The sequence below is a fragment of the Scyliorhinus torazame genome, chromosome 6 (genome assembly GCF_047496885.1).
Source record: "Scyliorhinus torazame isolate Kashiwa2021f chromosome 6, sScyTor2.1, whole genome shotgun sequence".
In the NCBI taxonomy this organism is placed as follows: domain Eukaryota; kingdom Metazoa; phylum Chordata; class Chondrichthyes; order Carcharhiniformes; family Scyliorhinidae; genus Scyliorhinus; species Scyliorhinus torazame.
Window position 1 is genome coordinate 20308174 of NC_092712.1, and position 23042 is coordinate 20331215.

The window sequence follows — 23042 nt, forward strand, 5'->3', positions numbered from 1 at the left end:
TTGATATGGGGGTGGCACTTGTTAATGATATGGAAATAGGGCTTAAGTGATGATAATCGGTTTCTCGCCACGAGATCCCGATTTTGACTCCGGGAGCGGGCCGGATGAATCACAAACTGTTTGATCACCTGGTGTGGTTCTCGCCTCTCCTGCTACTCATCGGCCTCGTTCCGCTCGAGCGAGAGCGCAATAAGGCTGGAGGATCGCGGCCATGATCTCCAAATTTGCAGATGACACAAAGTTGGATTTGAGGGTGAGCTGTGAGGAGGATGCAGAGATGCCTCAGCGGGATTTGGACAGACTGAGTGAGTGGGCACATGCATGGCAGATGCAGTATAATGTGGATAAATGTGAGGTTATCCACTTCGGTAGCAAAAATAGGGAGGCAGATTATTATTTGAATGGGTGTAAAATGAGAGAGGCGGATACTCAGCGAGACCTTGGTGTCCTCGTGCATCAGTCGCTGAAAGTAAGTGCGCAGGTACAGCCGGCAGTAAAGAAGGCAAATGGTATGTTGGCCTTCACAGCGAGAGGATTTGAGTAGCAATAGAGATATTTTACTGCAATTGTATAGGGCGTTGGTGAGGCCACACCTGGAGTATTGTGGGCAGTTTTGGTGTCCTTATCTGCGGAAGGATGTTCTTGCTGTGGAGGGAGTACAGCGAAGGTTTACCAGGCTGATTCCCGGGGTGGCGGGACTGTCATACTAAATCGGTTAGGATTATATTCATTGGCGTTCAGAAGAATGAAAGGATTCTCATAGGAACTTACAAAATTCTAACAGCATTAGACAGGATAGATTGATAAAGAATGTTCCAGGTGGTGGGGGTGTCCAGAACTAGGGGTTTTAGTTTGAGGGTAAGGGATAAATCTTTTAGGACTGAGGTGAGGAGAAATTTCTTCACCCAGAGCGAGAGAGGGAGCCGGAGCGCAGCGAGTGCAGCTTGGGATTCAGGTAGGTGTTTAAACTTGCCCCCAGGTTCCAGCGGCCTTCATTTGCGGGAGAGAGAGAGGGAGCCGGAGTGCAGCGAGTGCAGCCTGGGATTCAGGTAGGTGTTTAAACTTGCCCCCAGGTTCCAACGGCCTTCATTTCCGGGAGCGGGAGAGAGAGAGGGAGCAGGAGCGCAGCGAGTGCAGCTTGGGATTCAGGTAGGTGCTTAAGTGTTTGATTTTTACCTCTATTTAAGTTGGGCGGCTGCTAAACCCGAGACACTACTCTTGTAGTGTCTCCCACCCTTCCACCTCCTCTAACCTAAGAGGGTGAGTGAACATCAGGTAAGCTCTCTCTTCTTTTTCTTTTATCCGCAAGTTATAGCTTCAGATTTTCGGCGGGAGCAGTGGCCAGGGGTCTGTCAGGAAGGTAAGTTTACCCTTTAAAAACTTACCTTGCAGGAGAAGCGGCCTTCAGATTTTCGGTGGGAGCAGTGGCCAGGGGTCTGTCGGGAAGGTAAGTGGCTGTAATTTAACTCTTCGTGGGTTGGTAAGTACTGTGATTGGTAAGTAAAATCCTTGTTCCTTTCACTTACTCATTATTTGATATTATATTTGTAATCAGTTAAGGTAAAGTGTAAAAATGGCAGGAGATCCCGACCCGTGTTATGCTCCTCGTGCTCAATGTGGGAGTTCAGGGACGCGGCCGATGCCCCTGACTCCTTCATGTGCGGGAAGTGTGTCCAGCTGCAGCTCCTGTTAGACCGCATGACGCCTCTGGAGCTGCGGATGGACTCACTTTGGAGCATCCGTGATGCTGAGGAGGTCGTGGATAGCACGTTCAGTGAGTTGGTCACACCGCAGATTAGGGTTGGTGAGGGAGACAGGAAATGGGTGACCAAAAGGCAGAGAAAGAGCAGGAAGGCAGTGCAGGTGTCCCCTGCGGTCATCTCCCTTCAGAAAAACAGGTATACCGTTTTGGATACTGTTGGGGGAGATGACTCACCAGCGGAAGGCAGTAGTAGCCAGGCTCATGGCACCGTGGCTGGCTATGCTGCATAGAAGGGCGGGAAAAAGACTAGCAGGGCTATTGTCATAGGGGATTCAATCGTAAGGAGAATAGACAGGCGTTTCTGTGGTCAAAAACGAGACTTCCGAATGGTATGTTGCTTCCCGGGTGCACGGATCAGGGATGTCTCAGATCGGCTGCACGACATACTGACGAGGGAGGGTGAACAGCCAGTTGGTGCATATAGGCACCAACAATATAGGTAAAAAACGGGATGAGGTCCGACAATCAGAATTTAGGGAGTTAGGAGATAAGTTAAAAAGTAGGACCTCAAAGCTAGTAATGTCAGGATTGCTACCAGTGCCACGAGATAGTCAGAGTAGAAATTCAAGAATAGTCAGAATGAATACGTGGCTTGAGAGATGGTGGAGGAGGCAGGGGTTCAGATTTGTGGGACATTGGAACCGGTTCTGGGGGTGGTGGGACCATTACAAATTGGATGGTCTACACCTGGGCAGGACTGGAACCAATGTCCGAGGGAGTACTTTTGCTAACACTGTTGGGGAGGTTTTAAACTAATGTGGCAGGGGGATGGGAACCAGATTATGAAGTTAGAGGTCAGTAAAGAGGCAGCAACTAAAGCCAATAAGGTACTAGACAATAAACTGAATGTGACTAAAGGGAAGAGTAGACAGGGAAGAGATGATGAACGCAAAGGGACAGGTCGTCTAAGGTGCATTTGTTTCAATGCGAGAACTGTAGCAGGTAAGGCAGATTAATTTAGGGCTTGGATTAGTACCTGGGAATATGATGTTATTGGTATCACGGAGACTCGGTTGAGGAAAGGGCAAGACTGGTAACTAAATATCCCAGGGTATAGATGCTTCAGGAGGGATAGAGAGGGAGGTAAAAGGGGTGGAGGAGTTGCATTACTGGTCAGAGATGATATCACAGCTATGATTAAGGAGAGCATGATGGAGGATTCGAGCACTGAGGCAATATGGGTAGAGCTAAGAAATAGGAAGAGTGCAGTAACATTGTTGGGACTTTACTACAGGCCTCCCAAAAGTGAGCGTGATGTAGAGGTACAAATATGTAGACAGATTATAGAAAAATGTAGGAGCAATAGGGTGGTCGTGATGGGAGATTTTAACTTCCCCAACATTGAATGGGACTCATGTAGTATTGGAGGCGTAGATGGAACAGAATTTGTAAGGAGCATCCAGGAGAGATTTTTAGAGCAGTATGTAAATAGTCCAACTTGGGAAAGGGCCATACTGGACCTGGTATTGGGGAAAGTTCCCGGCCAGGTGGTTGAAGTTTCAGTCGGTGATTACTTTGGGAATAGCGATCACAATTCTGTAAGTTTTAGAATACTCATGGACAAAGACGAGAGTGGTCCTAAAGAAAGAGTGCTAAATTGGGGAAAGGGCCAGTATAACAAAATTCAGCAGGAGCTAGGGAATGTGGATTGGGAACAGCTCTTCAAGGGTAAATCCACATTTGAAATGTGTGAGTCTCTTAAGGAAAGGTTGATTAGAGTGCAGGACAGACATGTCCCTGTGAAAATGAGGGTTAGAAATGGCAAGATTAGGGAACCATGGATGGCGGGTGGAATTGTGAGACTAGCTAAGATGAAAAAGGAAGCATACAGAAGATCTAGGCGACTTAAAACTGATGAAGCTTTGGAGGAATATCGGGAAAGTAGGATAAATCTCAAACGGCAATAAAGAGGGCTAAAAGGGGTCACAAAATATCTTTGGCTAACAGGGTTAAGGAAAATCCCAAAGCCTTTTATTCGTATATAAGGAGCAAGAGGGTAACTAGAGAAAGGATTGGCCCACTCAAAGACAAAAGAGGGAATTTATGCGTGGAGTCAGAGGAAATGGGTGAGATTCTTAATGAGCACTTTGCATCGGTATTCAGCAAGGAGAGGGACATGACGGATGTTGAGGCTAAGGATGGATGTTTAAATACTCTAAGTCAAGTCGGCATAAGGAAGGGGGACGTTTTGGGTATTCTAAAAGGCATTAAGGTTGACAAGTCCCCAGGTCCGGATGGGATCCATCCCAGGTTACTGAGGGAAGCGAGGGAAGAAATAGCTGGGGCCTTAACAGATATCTTTGCAGCATCCTTGAGCACGGGTGAGGTCCCGGAGGACTGGAGAATTGCCAATGTTGTCCCTTTGTTTAAGAAGGGTAGCAGGGATAATCCAGGGAATTATAGACCTGTGAGCTTGACGTCAGTGGTAGGCAAACTGTTGGAGAAGATACTGAGGGATAGGATCTATTCACATTTGGAAGAAAATAGACTTATCAGGGATAGGCAGCATGGTTTTGTGCAGGGAAGGTCATGTCTTACAACCTAATAGAATTCTCTGAGGAAGTGACAACGTTAATTGATGAGGGAAAGGCTGTAGATGTCATATACATGGACTTCAGTAAGGCATTTGATAAAGTTTCCCATGGCAGATTGATGGGAAAAGTGAAGTCGTATGGGGTTCAGGGTGTACTAGCTAGATGGATAAAGAACTGGTTGGGCAACAAGAGACGGAGAGTAGTGGTGGAAGGCAGTGTCTCAAAATGGAGAAAGGTGACTAGTGGTGTTCCACAGGGATCCGAGCTGGGACCACTGTTGTTTGTGTTATACATAAATGATCTGGACAAAGGTATAGGTGGTCTGATTAGCAAGTTTGCAGATGATACTAAGATTGGCGGAGGCAGGTAGCGAGGAGGACTGTCAGAGAATACAGCAAAATATAAATAGATTGGAGAGTTGGGCAGAAAAATGGCAGATGGAGTTCAATCCAGGCAAATGCGAGGTGATGCATTTTGGAAGATCTAATTCAAGAGCGGACTATACGGTCAATGGAAGAGTCCTGGGGAAAATTGATGTACAGAGAGATCTGGGAGTTCAGGTCCATTGTACCCTGAAGGTGGCAACGCAGGTCGATAGAGTGGTCAAGAAGGCATACAGCATGCTTGCCTTCATCGGAGGGGGTATTGAGTACAAGAGTCGGCAGATCATGTTACAGTTGTATAGGACTTTGGTTCGGCCACATTTGGAATACTGCGTGCAGTTCTGGTCGCCACACTACCAGGAGGACGTGGATGCTTTAGAGAGGGTGCAGAGGAGGTTCACCAGGATGTTGCCTGGTACGGAGGGTGCTAGCTATGAAGAAAGTTGAGTAGATTAGGATTGTATTCATTGGAAAGACAGAGGTTGAGGGGGGACCTGATTGAGGTCTACAAAATTATGAGAGGTATGAACAGGGTGGATAGCAACAAGCTTTTTCCAAGAGTGGGGGTGTCCATTACAAGGGGTCACGATTTCAAGGTGAGAGGGGGAAAGTTTAAGGGAGATGTGCGTGGAAAGTTTTTTACGCAGAGGTTGGTGGGTGCCTGGAACGCTTTGCCAGTGGAGGTGGTAGAGGCGGGCATAATAGCATCATTTAAGATGCATCTAGACAGATATATGAACGGGCGGGGAACAGAGGGAAGTAGATCCTTGGAAAATAGGTGACAGGTTTAGATAAAGGATCTGGATCGGCGCAGGCTGGGAGGGCCGAAGGGCCTGTTCCTGTGCTGTAATTTTCTTTGTTCTTTTTTCAGACAGTGGTGAATCTGTGGAATTCGCTACCACAGAAAGTAGGTGAGGCCAAAATGTGGTGTGTAATTTCAAGAAGGAATTAGATACAGCTCTTGGGGCTAAAGCGAACAAGGGATATGGGGGGAAGGTGGGATCAGGGTATTGAACTGGATGATCAGCCATGATCATAATGAATGGCGGAGCTGACTCAAAGGGCCGAATGGCCTCCGTCTGCTGCTATTTTCTATATTTCTAACCTCTCCACATACACTCTATCTAGGCTTCTCAGTATTCTGTAAGTTTCATTAAGATCCTCCCTCATCCTTCTAAACTAAAACGAGTACAGATGCAGAGTCCTCAACTGCTCCTCATATAGTAAGTCCTTTATTCTGGGGATCATTTTTCTGAATCTCCTCTGGACCCTCCCTTAGGCCAACACATCCTTCCTTAGATACGGGGCCCAAAACTGCTCACAATACTCCAAATGGGGTCTGACCAGAACCTTATATAGCCTCAACAGTACATCCCTGCTCTTGTATTCTAGCCCTCTTGACATAAATTCTAACATTACATTTACCATCCTAGCTGCCGACTGAGCCTGCCCGTTAACCTTAAGAGAATCGAGAACAAGAACTACTGTGTCCCTTTGTGCTTCCGAATTTAGAAAATAGTCTATGCCTGCATTCTTCCCACCAAAGTGTATAACCTCACACTTTTCCACATTGTATTCCATCTGCCACTTCCTTTCCCACTCTCCTAGCCTGTGCAAGTCCTTCTGCACCCTCCCCTCTTCCTCAGCACATCCTGTCCCTCTGCATATCTTTGTATCATCTGTAAACTTAGCAACAATGCCCTCAGTTCTCTCTTCGAGACTGCTCCGCCATTCATGACTGCAAATGAGTTTCACATCCACTTGCATCCCATATCAATTCATTCCACACGAGACCAAAAGTCTCTTTCCTACCCTGAAATGTATTCAAAGATGCAGCTTCTGATGTAGGGAATTCCAATGATTCACATGTTTTCAGTGAAGTAATTTATCCTCATCTCGGTCCTAAATGATCATTCTCTTATCCTGAGACTACTGTGCCTCTATGTGTTAGATTCACTTCCACTGTTGACTCTATCAGATCCTTCAGATGCTTGTAAGTTTCAATTCTGCTAAATTCCAGAGAATATGAGCCCAATTTACTCACCATCTCATTATTGGACAAGCCTCTCATGCCACAGACCCATTTACATAGGAAAGTACGAGAATGGGAAATAGGAGCAGGAGCAGACCATTTGGCCTGTTGAGCCTGCTTCGTCAGGTCAGTCAAACAGATCATCGCTAATCCTCTACCCCAATGCCATTAATATCCAGAAATCTATTAATTTCTGTCTTGAACATTCTCAGTGACTGAACTTCCACAGCTCTCCGTGGTAGAGAATTCTAAAGATCCGCCATCGCCTCTGAGTGAAGAAATTCATAGAGTCACAGAATCCCGACAATGCAGAGTGAGACCATTCGGCCCATCAAATCTGCAAGATCCACTGCGCCCTATTCCCGTCACCTAATCTGTACATCCCTGGACACTAAGGCAATTTATCATGACCAATCTACCTAACCTGCACATCTTTGGAGGAAACCGGAGCACGCAAAGGAAACACATGCAGACACATGCATGGAACCCGGATCCCTGGCGAGATTGCCTTTTTATGGGGTATGTGGAACATTCCTTGTTCCAGACCTACCCGGGTGCCCTCCCACAACTCCTTTACCGGTACATTGATGACTATTTTGGTGCCGCTTCATGCTCTCATCCGGACCTGGAAAAATTCATCAACTTCGCTTCCAGTTTCCACCCCTCCATCACTTTCACCTGGTCCATCTCAGACACTTTCCTTCCCTTCCTTGACCTTGCTGATTCAATTTCCGGCAATAGACTAACTACTAATATCCACTGACTCCCACAGCTATCTGGACTACAGCTCTTTGCACCCATCGAGGTATTTGCACTCCATCCCTTTCTCTCAACGCCTTCGTCTCCGTTGCATTTGCTCCGATGATGCCACTTTCCAAAATGGGACTTCGAAAATGTGTTCCTTCTTCCTCAACCGTGATTTCCCACCTACAGTTGTTGACAGGGCCCTCAACAATGTGCGGTCCATCTCCCACGCCACTACCCTTGCCCTCTCCCTTTCCTCCCAGAACAAGGGTAGAGTCTCCCTCGTTCTCACATTTCACCCCACCAGCCTCCGTATGCAAAGCATAATCCTCTGCCATTTTCGCCAACTCCAGCGTGATGCCACCATCAAATACATCTTCCCTTCACTCCCTCTGTCAGCAGAGACCGTTCCCTCCAGGATAACCTAGTCCACTCCTCCACTACACCCAACACCTATGGCACCTTCCCATGCAATCACAGAAGGTGTAACACTTGCCTCTTTACGTCTTCCATGCTTAACATCCCAGGTCCAAAACACTCATTCCAGGTTGAGCAGCGTTTCACTTGCATCTCTTCCAATCTGGTCTATTGCATTCGCTGCTCCCAATGTGGTCTCCTCTATATTGGCGAGACCAAGCACAGACTTGGTGATCGCTTTACTGAGCACCTTCGGTCTGTGCGCATTCAGGACCCTGACCTTCCCGTTGCTTGCCATTTTAACACAAGACCCCGCTCCTATGCACACATGTCTGTTCTTGGCCTGCTGCAATGTTCCAGTGAAGCTCAACGCAAACTGGAGGAACAACATCTCATCTTCCGGTTAGGCACGCCACCGCCTTCCGGTCACAACATCAAATTCAACAACTTCAGATGATTAGCTCTACCCCACCTCGACCCCTTTGTTTTCATCCCATTTAATTTTAACTGTCTTTTACCATTTCTTTCTTTCTCATCTTTATATATATTTAACTCCCCCATCTTAAGCCCCTTTCCTTACCCTTTCTCCCCTTTGCTTCCCTCTTCCCATCCCCTCACATCTACATCTGTCACAGTTCACCCTCTGATGTTAGTTTCTCGGCTGTTTGGCCTTTCACACCTTTTGTCCTCTCTGGGGACTGCCATTAGCACTCTTTCCCCTTGGTTTCTGTGGCCATTAGCACCCGGTTTCCCTGGGTTTCTGTGGCTATGACTCATCTTTCATTCTCTCACTCCACAGCATAAATATTTCCCACTTTCTCTGTCTTTTAGCTTTGACAAAGGGTCATCTGGACTCAAAAGATTAACTCTTTTATCCTGCCAAAGATGCTGCGATTTTCCAGCATTTTCTCTTTCGTTTCAGATTCCAGCATCTGCAGTAATTTGCTTTTATCCCAGGTCCCTGGCGCTGTGAGGCACCACTGTGCCACCATGCCACCCTCCTTACCTCAATCCTTAATACCCTTATTCTGAGGCTGTGTCACCAGCAAGGGGGAAAATCCAATCTACATCTATGCTGTTGAGCCCTGTAAGAATTTTATAAGTTTCAATGAGGTCACCTCTCTTCCCCTGAAATGCAAGAGAATACAGGTCCAGTCTCCTCAATCGCTCCTCATAGGACAATCCGACCCTCCAAGGGATTAGTCTGGTGAACCTTCATTGAACTCCCTCTACGGCAAACACATCCTTCCTTAGATAAGGAGGCCTAAATTGTATATAATACTCCAAGTACTGTCTCCATACAATTGCAGCAAAACATCTTTCCTCCTGTACTGAAATCCCCTTGTAATGAAAGACAACATTGTATTTGCCTTCCTTATTGATTGGTGTGCCTGCTCTTTCTGACTCACAGTAGATGATTTAAAACCACAAATAGAGGTAAATGTAATGATCTAATTGCCATTATGGAAACACGGCTACAAGGTGGCCAAGTCTGGGAACTGAGTATCCAAGGATATTCAACATTCAGGAAGGCCAGCTAAAAAGAAAAAGGAGGTGATGTTGCCTTGTTAATAAGTAGATAATCAGTAAATTAGTAAAGATGGATCTCAGATCGAAAAATGGGAAGATTGGAAAAATGTGGAATCTATTTGGGTGGAGCTAAGAAATCGTATATCTTGGGGCTTTTCACAGTAACTTCATTTGAAGCCTACTTGTGACAATAAGCGATTTTCATTTTCATTTCATTTCTTAGTCTCTCTCAATAACAACCAATATTCAGGGCCACCAAGGAGCAGCGGCATAAGTGACAGTACAGCAAATAGAAATGATCAAGTACATTTTTTTCTTGAGGTCACTGAGATATGAGCTTATATTGGCCTCGGAACTGTGAAGATTGCTGCTCACTTTCACAGTGCATCCAGATTCAGAATGGGAGAAATGGGATAAATTATTTTATTTAAAAGTATTTTTATTCCACTTTCAACATTTTACAACACATTAAACCCACCACCCAATAATAATCCCCTCCCCCCTCTCCCCCCTCCCCGCCTGAACAGTCAACGGCAACCAACTCTCCAAAATGCACAATGAACAAACTCCCAATTCTTGTGGAACCTTCACACCCCCCACCCCACCCTTAGAGCAAATTTTACCTTCTCCAGAGCTAAAAACTCCAATAGGTCCCCCGTCACGTCAAGGCACAGGGTGGAGGAGCTGACCTCCACCCCAACAAGATCCACCTACAGGCAATCAGCGAGGTGAAGCCTAAAACATCTAGCCCCATACCCGTCTGCAACTCTGGCTGGTCCGACACCCCGAATGTGGCTTCCAGGGGACCCGGCTCCACATCTATGTACAAAACAAGATGGTGTTGAAAGCTACCCTCCAGAACCTTTCCAATTACAGGCAGGACCAAAACATATGCACATGATTAGCAGGACCCCTGCCACACCGCTCACACTCTACCCCTTCAAGCAGCCGGCTCATCCTTGACTTCGTCAGGTACACCCTGTGCATGACCTTCAACTGTCTCAGCCTCAACTTCACACACGGCGTTGGGGCATTCACTCTGTACAGCACCTCACACCAAAATCCCCCTCCAATCCCACCCCTAACTCCTCTTCCCAATTAGCCTTGATCCTCTCCATGGACACCTTATCTTCCTCCAACCTCCTCCCATATGTCATCAAGGTGACCCCCCTCTACAAACCCCCGCTGACAGCACCTCCTCCAACAACGAAGATTCAGGCGCTATTGGGAAGGTCGGAAAGACATTCCTTGCAAATTTACGCACCTGCATATACCGGAAACTCTCCTCCCATGCCAGCCCAAACTTCTCATTCAACTCATCCAAGCTCGCAAACTGCACTCCCAGAAACAAATCCTTCATCTCCCTGATCCCCTTCTCCTCCCATCTCCACAATCACGTGGCACGGCAGCACAGTCGTTAGCACTGTTGCTTCACAGCGCCAGGGTCCCAGGTTCGATTCCTGGCTTGGATCACTGTCTGTGCGGAGTCTGCACGTTCTCCCCGTGTCTGCGTGGATTTCCTCCGGGTGCTCCGGTTTCCTCCCACAGTCCAAAGATGTGCAGGTTAGGTAGATTGGCCATGATAAATTGCCCTTAGTTTCCAAAAAGGTTAACTGGGGTTACTGGGTTACGGGGATAGGGTGGAGGTGTGGCTTGGATAGGGTGCTCTTTTTCCAAAGTCCTTGTTCACGATTCTCTTAAGGTTAATGTGCAGGTCCAGTCGGCAGTTAGGAAGGCAAATGCAATGTTAGCATTCATGTCGAGAGGGCTAGAATACAAGAGCAGGGATGTACTTCTGAGGCAGTATAAGGCTCTGGTCAGACCCCATTTGGAGCCTTGTGAGCAGTTTTGGGCCCCGTATCTAAGGAAGGATGTGCTGGCCTTGGAAAGGGTCCAGAGGAGGTTCACAAGAATGATCCCTGGAATGAAGAGCTTATCCTATGAGGAACAGCTGAGGACTCTGGGTCTGTACTCATTGGAGTTTAGAAGGATTAGTGGGGATCTTATGGAAACTTACAGGATACTGCGAGCCTTGGATAGAATGGACGTGGACAGGATATTTCCACTTATAGGAAAAACTAGAAGCAGAGGGCACCATCTCAGACTAAAGAGACGATCCTTTAAAACAGAGATGAGGAGGAATTTCTTCAGCCAGAGGGTGGTGAATCTGTGGAACACTTTGCTGCAGAAGGCTGTGGAGGCCAAATCACTGAGTTAAGACAGAGATAGATAGATTCTTGATTAATAAGGGGTTCAGGGGTTATGGGAGAATGCAGGAGAATGGGGATGAGAAACATATCAGCCATGATTGAATGGCGGAGCAGACTCGATGGGCCAAGTGGCCTAATTCTTCTCCTATGACTTATGGTCTTATCGTCAAATGGAGTCCATAGGAACGAGGGGGAAAGCTCTCTGCTGGCTTGAGTCATACCTGCCACAAATGAAGATTGTTGCGGTGGTTTGAGGTCAATCATCTCAGCTCCAGGACAGCACTGCAGGAGTCCCTCAGGGTAGTGTCCTAGGCCCAATCATCTTCAGCTGCTTCATCAATCACCTCCCTTCCATCATAAGGTCAGAAACGTTTGCGGATGACTGCACAATGTTCAGCACCATTCGCGACTCCTCAGATGGTGAAACAGTCCATGTCCAAATGCAGCAAGACCTGGACAATATCCAGGCTTGGGCTGACAAGTGGCAAGTTACATTCATGGCACAAAAGTGCCAGGCAATGATCATCTCCTGCAAGAGAGGATCTAACCACCATCCCTTGACATTCAATGGCATCACCATCGCTGAATCCCCCACAATCAACATCCTGGGGGTTACCATTGATCAGAAACTGAACTGGACCCAGCCACATTAATACTGTGGCTACCAGGGCAGGTCAAAAGGCTAGGAATCCTATGGCGAATAACTCACCCCCTGTCCTCCCAAAGCCTGTCAACCACCTACAAGGTACAAGTCAGGAGTGTAATGGAATGCTCCCCACTTGCCTGGATGAGTGCAGCTCCAACAACACTCAAGAAGCTCAACACCATCCAGGACAAAGCAGCCCGCTTGATTGCTCCCTCTTCCACAAGCATTCAAACCCTCCACCACCAGTGAACAGTGGCAGCCGTGTGCACCATTTACAAGATGCACTGCAGTAATTCACCAAGGCTCCTTAGACAGCACCTTCCAAACCCACAACCACTACCATCTAGAAGGACAAGAGCAGCAGGTAACTGGGACCCCCACCACCTAGAGGTTCCCCTCTGTAGGTGAAAATATTCACAAATATACCTTTGAGTGAGTAAAGAAGCAATTTATTAATTTTCAGAGCTCTGGGAGAAAAGGCCTTTGACCCCCACGGTCTGTGTATCACCTTTTCTCGCCTGAACTGAGGTCGCACTGGGTTAATATACAGAAGGAAAGCAGAATTAGTTTGTATTCGCATTTACATATACCCAATCAATTCTGTTCATGTCACGATTCATAACATACATCTTAAATCCCATAAATACAAAGAACAAAGAAAATTACAGCACAGGAACAGGCACTTCGGCCCTCCCAGCCTGCGCCGATCCAGATCCTTTATCTAAACCTGTCACCTATTTTCCAAGGATCTACTTCCCTCTGTTCCCCACCCGTTCATATATCTGTCTAGATGCATCTTAAATGATGCTATTGTGCCCGCCTCTACCACCTCCGCTGCCAAAGCGTTCCAGGCACCCACCACCATCTGCGTAAAAAACTTTCCACGCACATCTCCCTTAAACTTTCCCCCTCTCACCTTGAAATCGTGACCCCTTGTAATTGACACCCCCACTCTTGGAAAAAGCTTGTTGCTATCCACCCTGTCCATACCTCTCATAATTTTGTAGACCTCAATCAGGTCCCCCCTCAACCTCTATCTTTCCAACGAAAACAATCCTAATCTATTCAACCTTTCTTCATAGCTAGCACCCACCATACCAGGCAACATCCTGGTGAACCTCCTCTGCACCCTCTCTAAAGCATCCACATCCTTCTGGTAATGTGGCGACCAGAACTGCACGCAGTATTCCAAATGTGGCCTAACCAAAGTCCTATACAACTGTAACATGACCTGCCGACTCTTGTACTCAATACCCCGTCCGATGAAGGCAAGCATGCTGTATGCCTTCTTGACCACTCTATCGACCTGCGTTGCCACCTTCAGGGTACAATGGACCTGAACTCCCAGATCTCTCTGTACATCAATTTTCCCCAGGACTCTTCCATTGACCGTATAGTCCGCTCTTGAATTAGATCTTCCAAAATGCATCACCTCGCATTTGCCTGGATTGAACTCCATCTGCCATTTTTCTGCCCAACTCTCCAATCTATTTATATTTTGCTGTATTATCTGACAGTCCTCCTCGCTATCTGCAACTCCACCAATCTTAGTATCATCTGCAAACTTGGTAATCAAACCACCTATACCTTCGTCCAGATAATTTATGTATATCACAAACAACAGTGGTCCGAGCACGAATCCCTGTGGAACACCACTAGTCACCTTTCTCCATTTTGAGACACTCCCTTCCACCATTACTCTCTGTCTCCTGTTGCCCAGCCAGTTCTTTATCCATCTAGCTAGTACACCCTGAGCCCCATACGACTTCACTTTTTCCATCAACCTGCTATGAGAAACTTTATCAAACGCCTTACTGAAGTCCATGGATATGACATCTACAGCCCTTCCCTCATCAATTAACGTTGTCACTTCCTCAAAGACTTCTATTAGGTTTGTAAGACACGACCTTCCCTGCACAAAACCATGCTGCCTATCACTGATAAGTCTATTTTCTTCCAAATGTGAATAGATCCTATCCCTCAGTATCTTCTCCAACAGTTTGCCTACCACTGACGTCAAGCTCACAGGTCTATAATTCCCTGGATTATCCCTGCTACCCTTCTGAAACAAAGGGACAACATTAGTAATTCTCCAGTCCTCCGGAACATCACCGGTGCTCAAGGATGCTGCAAAGATATCTGTTAAGGCCCCAGCTATTTCTTCCCCCTCTTAGCCTCAGAAACCTGGGATAGATCCCATCCAGACCTGGCGACATGTCCACCTTAATGCCTTTTAGAATCCCCAAAACTTCCCCCATCCTTATGCCGACTTGACGTAGAATATTTTAATATCCATCCTTAGCCTCAACATCCGTCATGTCCCTCTCCTTGTTGAATACCGATGCAAAGTACTCATTAAGAATCTCACCCATTTCCTCTGACTCCACACATAAATTTCCTCTTTTGTCTTTGAGTGGGCCAATCCTTCCTCTAGTTACCCTCTTGCTCCTTATATACGAATAAAAGGCTTTGGAATTTTCCTTAACCCTGTTAGCCAAAGATACTTCATGACCCCTTTTAGCCCTCTTTATTGCGCGTTTGAGATTTGTTCTACTTTCCTGATATTCCTCCAAAGCTTCATCAGATTTAAGTCGCCTAGCTCTTATGTATGCTTCCCTTTTCATCTTAGCTAGTCTCAGAATTCCACCCATCATCCATGGTTCCCTAATCTTGCCATTTCTATCCCTCATTTTCACAGGGGCATTTCTGTCCTGCATTCTAATGAACCTTTCCGTAAAAGAGTCCCACATTTCAAACGTGGATTTACCCTTAAAGAGCTGCTCCCAATCCACATTCCTTAGCTCCTGCCGAATTTTGTTATACTTGGCCTTTCCCGAATTTAGCACTCTTTCTTTAGGGCCACTCTCGTCTTTGTCCATGAGTATTCTAAAACTTTCGGAATTGTGATCGCTATTCCCAAAGTAATCACCGACTGAAACTTCAACCACCTGGCCGGGATCATTCCCCAATACCAGGTCCAGTATGGCCCCTTCCCGAGTCCCATTCAATGTTGGGGAAGTTAAAATCTCCCATCACGACCACCTTATTGCTCCTACATTTTTCTATAATCTGTCTACATACTTGTACCTCTACTTCACGCTCGCTTTTGGGAGGCCTGTAGTAAAGTCCCAACAATGTTACTGCACCCTTCCTATTTCTTAGCTCTACCCATATTGCCTCAGTGCTCGAATCCTCCATCGTGCCCTCCTTAATCACAGATGTGATATCATTTCTGACCAGTAATGAAACTCCTCCACCCCTTTTACCTCCCTCTCTATCCCTCCTGAAGCATCTATACCCTGGGATATTTAGTTGCCAGTCTTGCCTTTTCCTCAACCAAGTCTCCGTAATACCAATATCATAATATTCCCAGGTACTAATCCAAGCCCTAAGTTCATCTGCCTTACCTGCTACACTTCTCTCATTAAAACAAATGCACCTCAGACCACCTGTCCCTTTGCATTCATCATCTCTTCCCTGTCTACTCTTCCCCTTAGTCACATTGAGTTTATTATCTAGTACCTTACTGGCTTTAGTTGCTGCCTCTTTACTGACCTCTAAGTTCCTAATCTGGTTCCCATCCCCCTGCCACATTAGTTTAAAACCTCCCCAACAGTGTTAGCAAAAGCACCCCCTAGGACATTGGTTCCAGTCCTGCCCAAGTGTAGGCCATCCGATTTGTAATGGTCCCACCACCCCCAGAACCGGTTCCAATGTTCCAAAAATCGGAACCCCTCCCTCCTGCACCATATCTCAAGCCACGTATTCATTCTGACTATTCTTGAATTTCTACTCTGACTGTCTCGTGGCACTAGTAGCAATCCTGAGATTATTACCTTTGAGGTCCTACTTTTTAACTTATCTCCGAACACCCTAAATTCTGATTGTAGGACCTCATCCCGTTTTTTACCTATATCGTTGGTGCCTATATGCACCACGACAACTGGCTGTTCACCCTCCCCCTTCAGTATGTCCTGCAGCCGATCTGAGACATCCCTGACCCGTGCACCCGGGAGGCAACATACCATTCGGGATTCTCGTTTTCGACCACAGAAACGCCTGTCTACTCCCCCTACAATTGAATCCCCTATGACTATAGCCCTGCCAGTCTTTTTCCCGCCCTCCTGTGCAGCAGAGCCAGCCACAGTGCCATGAGCCTGACTACTACTGCATTCTCCTGGTGAGTCATCTCCCCCAACAGTATCCAAACCGGTATACCTGTTTTGGAGGAAGATGACCGCAGACGACACCTGCACTGCCTTCCTGCTCTTTCTCTGCCTTTTGGTCACCCATTCCCTGTCTCCCTCACCAATCCTAATCTGAGGTGTGACCAACTCACTGAACGTGCTATCCACGACCTCTTCAGCATTGCGGATGCTCCAAATGGCTACAAGTTAGCTCCTCTAGCCTTTAATTGGCAGTTTGCCTTACCTGATCATTATATAGATAACAGTTACATAAAGTCATGGGGTCAATAGTCCAGCCACATTGAACATGTGTATGTCAGGAGCACAGATTTGACGTCGCAGGAGGGGGCCAGTGTTCAGGTAGGTGGTTTGAAGTGTGTCTACTTCAATGCCAGGAGTATACGAAACAAGGTAGGGGAATTTACAGACAGAATTTACAGAATTCACAGTGCAGAAGGAGGCCATTCGGCCCATCGAGTCTGCACCGGTTCTTGGAAAGAGCACCCCACCCAAGGTCAACATCGCCACCCTATCCCCATAACCCAGTAACCCCACCCAACACTAAGGGCAATTTTTGGACACTAAGGGCAATTTATCATGGCCAATCCACCTAACCTGCACATCTTTGGACTGTGGGAGGAAACCGGAGCACCCGGAGGAAACCCACGCACACACGGGGAGGATGTGCAGACTCCGCACAGACAGTGACCCAAGCTGGAATCGAACCTGGGACCCTGGAGCTGTGAAGCAATTGTGCTATCCACAAGGCTACCGTGCTGCCCTGGGAACTGGCAGCATGGGTTGGTACCTGGGACTTCGATGTTGTGGCCATTTCGGAGACATGGATAGAGCAGGGACAGGAATGGATGTTGCAGGTTCCGGGGTTTAGGTGTTTTAGTAAGCTCAGAGAAGGAGGCAAAAGAGGGGGAGGTGTGGCGCTGCTAGTCAAGAGCAGTATTACTGTGGCGGAGAGGATGCTAGATGGGGACTCTTCTTCCGAGGTAGTATGGGCTGAAGTTAGAAACAGGAAAGGAGAGGTCACCCTGTTGGGAGTTTTTTATAGGGCTCCTAATAGTTCTAGGGATGTAGAGGAAAGGATGGCGAAGATGATTCTGGATATGAGCGAAAGTAACAGGATAGTTATTATGGGAGACTTTAACTTTCCAAATATTGACTGGAAAAGATATAGTTTGAGTACAATAGATGGGTCGTTTTTTGTACAGTGTGTGCAGGAGGGTTTCCTGAAACAATATGTTGACAGGCCAACAAGAGGCGAGGCCACGTTGGATTTGGTTTTGGGTAATGAACCAGGCCAGGTGTTGGATTTGGAGGTAGGAGAGCACTTTGGGGACAGTGACCACAATTCGGTGACGTTTACGTTAATGATGGAAAGGGATAAGTATACACCGCAGGGCAAGAGTTATAGCTGGGGGAAGGGCAATTATGATGCCATTAGACGTGACTTGGGGGGGATAAGGTGGAGAAGTAGGTTGCAAGTGTTGGCCACACTGGATAAGTGGGGCTTGTTCAAGGATCAGCTACTGCGTGTTCTTGATAAGTATGTACCGGTCAGACAGGGAGGAAGGCGTCGAGCGAGGGAACCGTGGTTTACCAAGGAAGTGGAATCTCTTGTTAAGAGGAAGAAGGAGGCCTATGTGAAGATGAAGTGTGAAGTTTCGGTTGGGGCGATGGATAGTTCCAAGGTAGCGAGGAAGGATCTAAAGAGAGAGCTAAGACGAGCAAGGAGGGGACATGAGAAGTATTTGGCAGGAAGGATCAAGGAAAACCCAAAAGCTTTCTATAGGTATGTCAGGAATAAGCGAATGACTAGGGAAAGAGTAGGACCAGTCAAGGACAGGGATGGGAAATTGTGTGTGGAGTCTGAAGAGATAGGCGAGATACTAAATGAATATTTTTCGTCAGTATTCACTCAGGAAAAAGATAATGTTGTGGAGGAGAATGCTGAGCCCCAGGCTAATAGAATAGATGGCATTGAGGTACGTAGGGAAGAGGTGTTGGCAATTCTGGACAGGCTGAAAATAGATAAGTCCCCGGGACCTGATGGGATTTATCCTAGGATTCTCTGGGAGGCCAGGGAAGAGATTGCTGGACCTTTGGCTTTGATTTTTATGTCATCATTGGCTACAGGAATAGTGCCAGAGGACTGGAGGACAGCAAATGTGGTCCCTTTGTTCAAAAAGGGGAGCAGAGACAACCCCGGCAACTATAGACCGGTGAGCCTCACGTCTGTAGTGGGTAAAGTCTTGGAGGGGATTATAAGAGACAAGATTTATAATCATCTAGATAGGAATAATATGATCAGGGATAGTCAGCATGGCTTTGTGAAGGGTAGGTCATGCCTCACAAACCTTATTGAGTTCTTTGAGAAGGTGACTGAACAGGTAGACGAGAGTAGAGCAGTTGATGTGGTGTATATGGATTTTAGCAAAGCGTTTGATAAGGTTCCCCACGGTAGGCTATTGCAAAAAATACGGAGGCTGGGGATTGAGGGTGATTTAGAGATGTGGATCAGAAATTGGCTAGCTGAAAGAAGACAGAGGGTGGTGGTTGATGGGGAATGTTCAGAATGGAGTACAGTCACAAGTGGAGTACCACAAGGATCTGTTCTGGGGCCGTTGCTGTTTGTCATTTTTATCAATGACCTAGAGGAAGGCGCAGAAGGGTGGGTGAGTAAATTTGCAGACGATACTAAAGTCGGTGGTGTTGTCGATAGTGTGGAAGGAAGTAGCAGGTTACAGAGGGATATAGATAAGCTGCAGAGCTGGGCTGAGAGGTGGCAAATGGAGTTTAATGTAGAGAAGTGTGAGGTGATTCACTTTGGAAGGAATAACAGGAATGCGGAATATTTGGCTAATGGTAAAGTTCTTGGAAGTGTGGATGAGCAGAGGGATCTAGGTGTCCATGTACATAGATCCCTGAAAGTTGCCAGCCAGGTTGATAGGGTTGTGAAGAAGGCCTATGGAGTGTTGGCCTTTATTGGTAGAGGGATTGAGTTCCGGAGTCAGGAGGTCATGTTGCAGCTGTACAGAACTCTGGTACGGCCGCATTTGGAGTATTGCGTACAGTTCTGGTCACCGCATTATAGGAAGGACGTGGAGGCTTTGGAGCGGGTGCAGAGGAGATTTACCAGGATGTTGCCTGGTATGGAGGGAAAATCTTATGAGGAAAGGCTGATGGACTTGAGGTTGTTTTCGTTGGAGAGAAGAAGGTTAAGAGGAGACTTAATAGAGGCATACAAAATGATCAGGGGGTTGGATAGGGTGGACAGTGAGAGCCTTCTCCCGCGGATGGATATGGCTGGCACGAGGGGACATAACTTTAAACTGAGGGGTAATAGATATAGGACAGAGGTCAGAGGTAGGTTCTTTACGCAAAGAGTAGTGAGGCCGTGGAAAGCCCTACCTGCTACAGTAGTGAACTCGCCAACATTGAGGGCATTTAAAAGTTTATTGGATAAACATATGGATGATAATGGCATAGTGTAGGTTAGATGGCTTTTGTTTCGGTGCAACATCGTGGGACGAAGGGCCTGTACTGCACTGTATTGTTCTATGTTCTATGTTCTTCCTCATTCCTTGCTAGTTCCTTAATTTGGGGCCCCTTTGTCAGGTACAAGTAGCTAAGATTACAGACATTGGACAAAGTTTGCCAACGGCTTATTGTCTCTCCGGATGCATCTGGTTGTGGATCACTTGTTTTGCACAAATCTTTACTACTTCAGCAGCCGACACTGATAATGACATGGGGTCAAGAACAGTGACAGAGTCCATTTTATATCAGGCGGCATCCATTTTGTATTTTCTGTATTCCGTTCAGAATTCTACCTCTTCACCTCCTAGCCACTCACCACCCCGACTTGGGAATATATCACCATTCGTTCACTGTCGCTGGGCCAACATCCTGCAACTCCCTCCGTAACTGCACAGTGGGTGAACCTACACCTCAGGGACTGCAGCAGTTCAAGAAGGTAACTCACCACCACCTTCTGAAGGGCAGCAAAGAATGGGAAATAAATGCTGGCCTTACCAGCGACGCCCACATCCCATAAATTAATTTTTTTTAAATCCTCCCCGGCTCAAATCTGTGAATCCCCCTGATTGGCATTACCCTCGACCCTGCTCCCCACCTAAAGTACTGCCAGAACTGCCTACAATTGTTCAGCGTGGCCACCACCGGACTTCCCAAATACTTCCCGGGAGCTAACAGGAACGGCGCTGTTGCCAGCACCCGTAACCCCAACCTCCTGCTTGAACCCACCTCCATCCTTCACAAAGTCTCCGCCTCCCTATTCCAATCCCATACCTCCTCTCTATTCGCCGTCCAGTAATAATACATCAAATTCAGGAGGCCCTCTGCTGGGCCTCTGCTGTTCCCTCTGTAGAACCACCTTCCTTATCCTGGCCACTTTCTCCGCCCAAATAAACAAAGAAATCAGCCTGACCACCTCCTTGAAAAACGCCATAGGCAAAAAGACTGGCAGGCACTGAAATAAAACAAAAACCGCGGTTAATATATGATGCACTATCAATTACGATGAGACGAGAGTAGAGAGTAATCAAAGCTTTATTAAGCAGAAATGTGTTGCCTCCTGCAGCTGCTACCAGAAATGGGAGCAGCTCGGTGTGCACCCACATTTATACTCCGCCTACTGGGCGGAGCCTGCAGGCAGGGATCTACCACCGTACCTGTAGTACAGGAGGCTTACCGTATTACCTCTAATATACAAACAGTGGTGACTACCACATTATGTTCATCCTCACTGCCTGCGCCCGGTCTGCCAACGAAGATTATCCCATCTCAACAAATCTCAACAAAGCCGCCCGCCTTCTCACCAACTCCGCCGTATGATCTTGGTATATATGTACACCAACGTCTTCCCCCTTCATAACTCAAATCTGCTTCACTCAGCTCGAAACCTTCTCCTTCATGTGGTGACTGTGGAAGCAGACTACGACTGCCCTTTGTGGCTCATTCATTTTAATCTTCAGCTGGAGAGATCGATGGACCCTGTCCAGCTCACAGAGGGAAGGCTCTTCCCACTCCTCCATAGCAACTGGGCGGACATGTCCACAAAGTACTCGGTCGGCCTCCGGCCCTCCACTCCCTTGGGCAAGCCCACGATTCTCAGATTTTGTCTCCTCGACCTGTTCTCCAGGTCCTCCACTTTGGCTCTTACTGACCTCCACTGCTCTCTGCAGCTCCTCCCCCATCTGAGTTCTTTGGGAAGGTGACCAAACAGGTGGATGAGGGTAAAGCAGTTGATGTGGTGTATATGGATTTCAGTAAAGCATTTGATAAGGTAGTGTACTGCAGAAAATACGGAGGCATGGGATTCAGAGTGACTTAGCAGTTTGGATCAGAAATTGGCTAGCTGGAAGAAGATAAAGTGTGGTGGTTGATGGGAAATATTCAGACTGGAGTCCAGTTACTAGTGGTGTACCACAAGGATCTGTTTTGGGGCCACTGCTGTTTGTCATTTTTACAAATGATCTGGAGGAGGGCGTAGGATGGGTGAGTAAATTTGCAGATGACACTAAAGTCAGTGGAGTTGTGGACAGTGTGGAGGGATGTTACAAGTTACAGAGGGACATAGATAAGCTGCAGCGCTGGGCTGAGAGGTGGCAAATGGAGTTTAATGCAGAAAAGTGTGAGGTAATTCATTTTGGAAGGAATAACAGGAAGACAGAGTACTGGGCTAATGGTAAGATTCTTGGCAGTGTGGATGAGCAGAGAGATCTCGGTGTCCATGTACATAGATCCCTGAAAGTTGCCACCCAGGTTGAGGGGGTTGTTAAGAAGGCGTACGTACGGTGTGTTAGCTTTTATTGAGCGAGAGATCGAGTTTCGTAGCCATGAGGTCATGTTGCAGCTGTACAAAACTCTGGTGCAGCCGCATTTGGAGTATTGCGTGCAATTCTGGCCGCCGCATTATAGGAAGGGTGTGGAAGCATTGGAAAGGGTGCAGAGGAGATTTACTAGAATGTTGTATGATATGGAGGGAAGATCTTATGAGAAAAGGCTGAGGGACTTAAGGCTGTTTTCATTAGAGAGAAGAAGGTTAAGAGGTGACTTAATAGAGGCATACAAGATGATCAGAGGATTGGATAGGGTGGACAGTGAGAGCCTTTTTCCTCGGATGGTGATGGCTAGCACGAGGGGACATAGCTTTAAATTGAGGGGAGATAGATATAAGACAGATGTCAGAGGTAGGTTCTTTACTCAGAGAGTAGTAAGGGCGTGGAATGCCCTGCCTGCAACAGTAGTGGACTCGCCAACATTAAGGGCATTTAAATGGTCATTGGATAGACATATGGACGATAAGGGAATAGTGTAATTTGGATTTCGGCGGCAGCGGTGCGCAGGGGCCTTCTTGGAGGTGAGTAGCGACTTTAAAACCACTTACCTTTACAGGAGCAGCCCTTTGGATTTCGGCGGCAGCGGTGCGCAGGGGCCTTCTTGGAGGTGAGTAGCGACTTTAAAACCACTTACCTTTACAGGAGCAGCCCTTTGGATTTCGGCGGCAGCGGTGCGCAGGGGCCTTCTGGGAGGTGAGTAGTGAGTTTAAAAGCTCTTACC

General features: G+C 47.1%; 1 protein-coding gene across 3 annotated transcripts in view; it reads left to right on the top strand.

The window, feature by feature from the left end:
• The window catches only part of LOC140424704 (uncharacterized), a 337233-nt gene that overhangs the window by 188250 nt on the left and 125941 nt on the right, over window positions 1-23042 (top strand). The gene's annotated exons all lie outside the window — the stretch shown is intronic.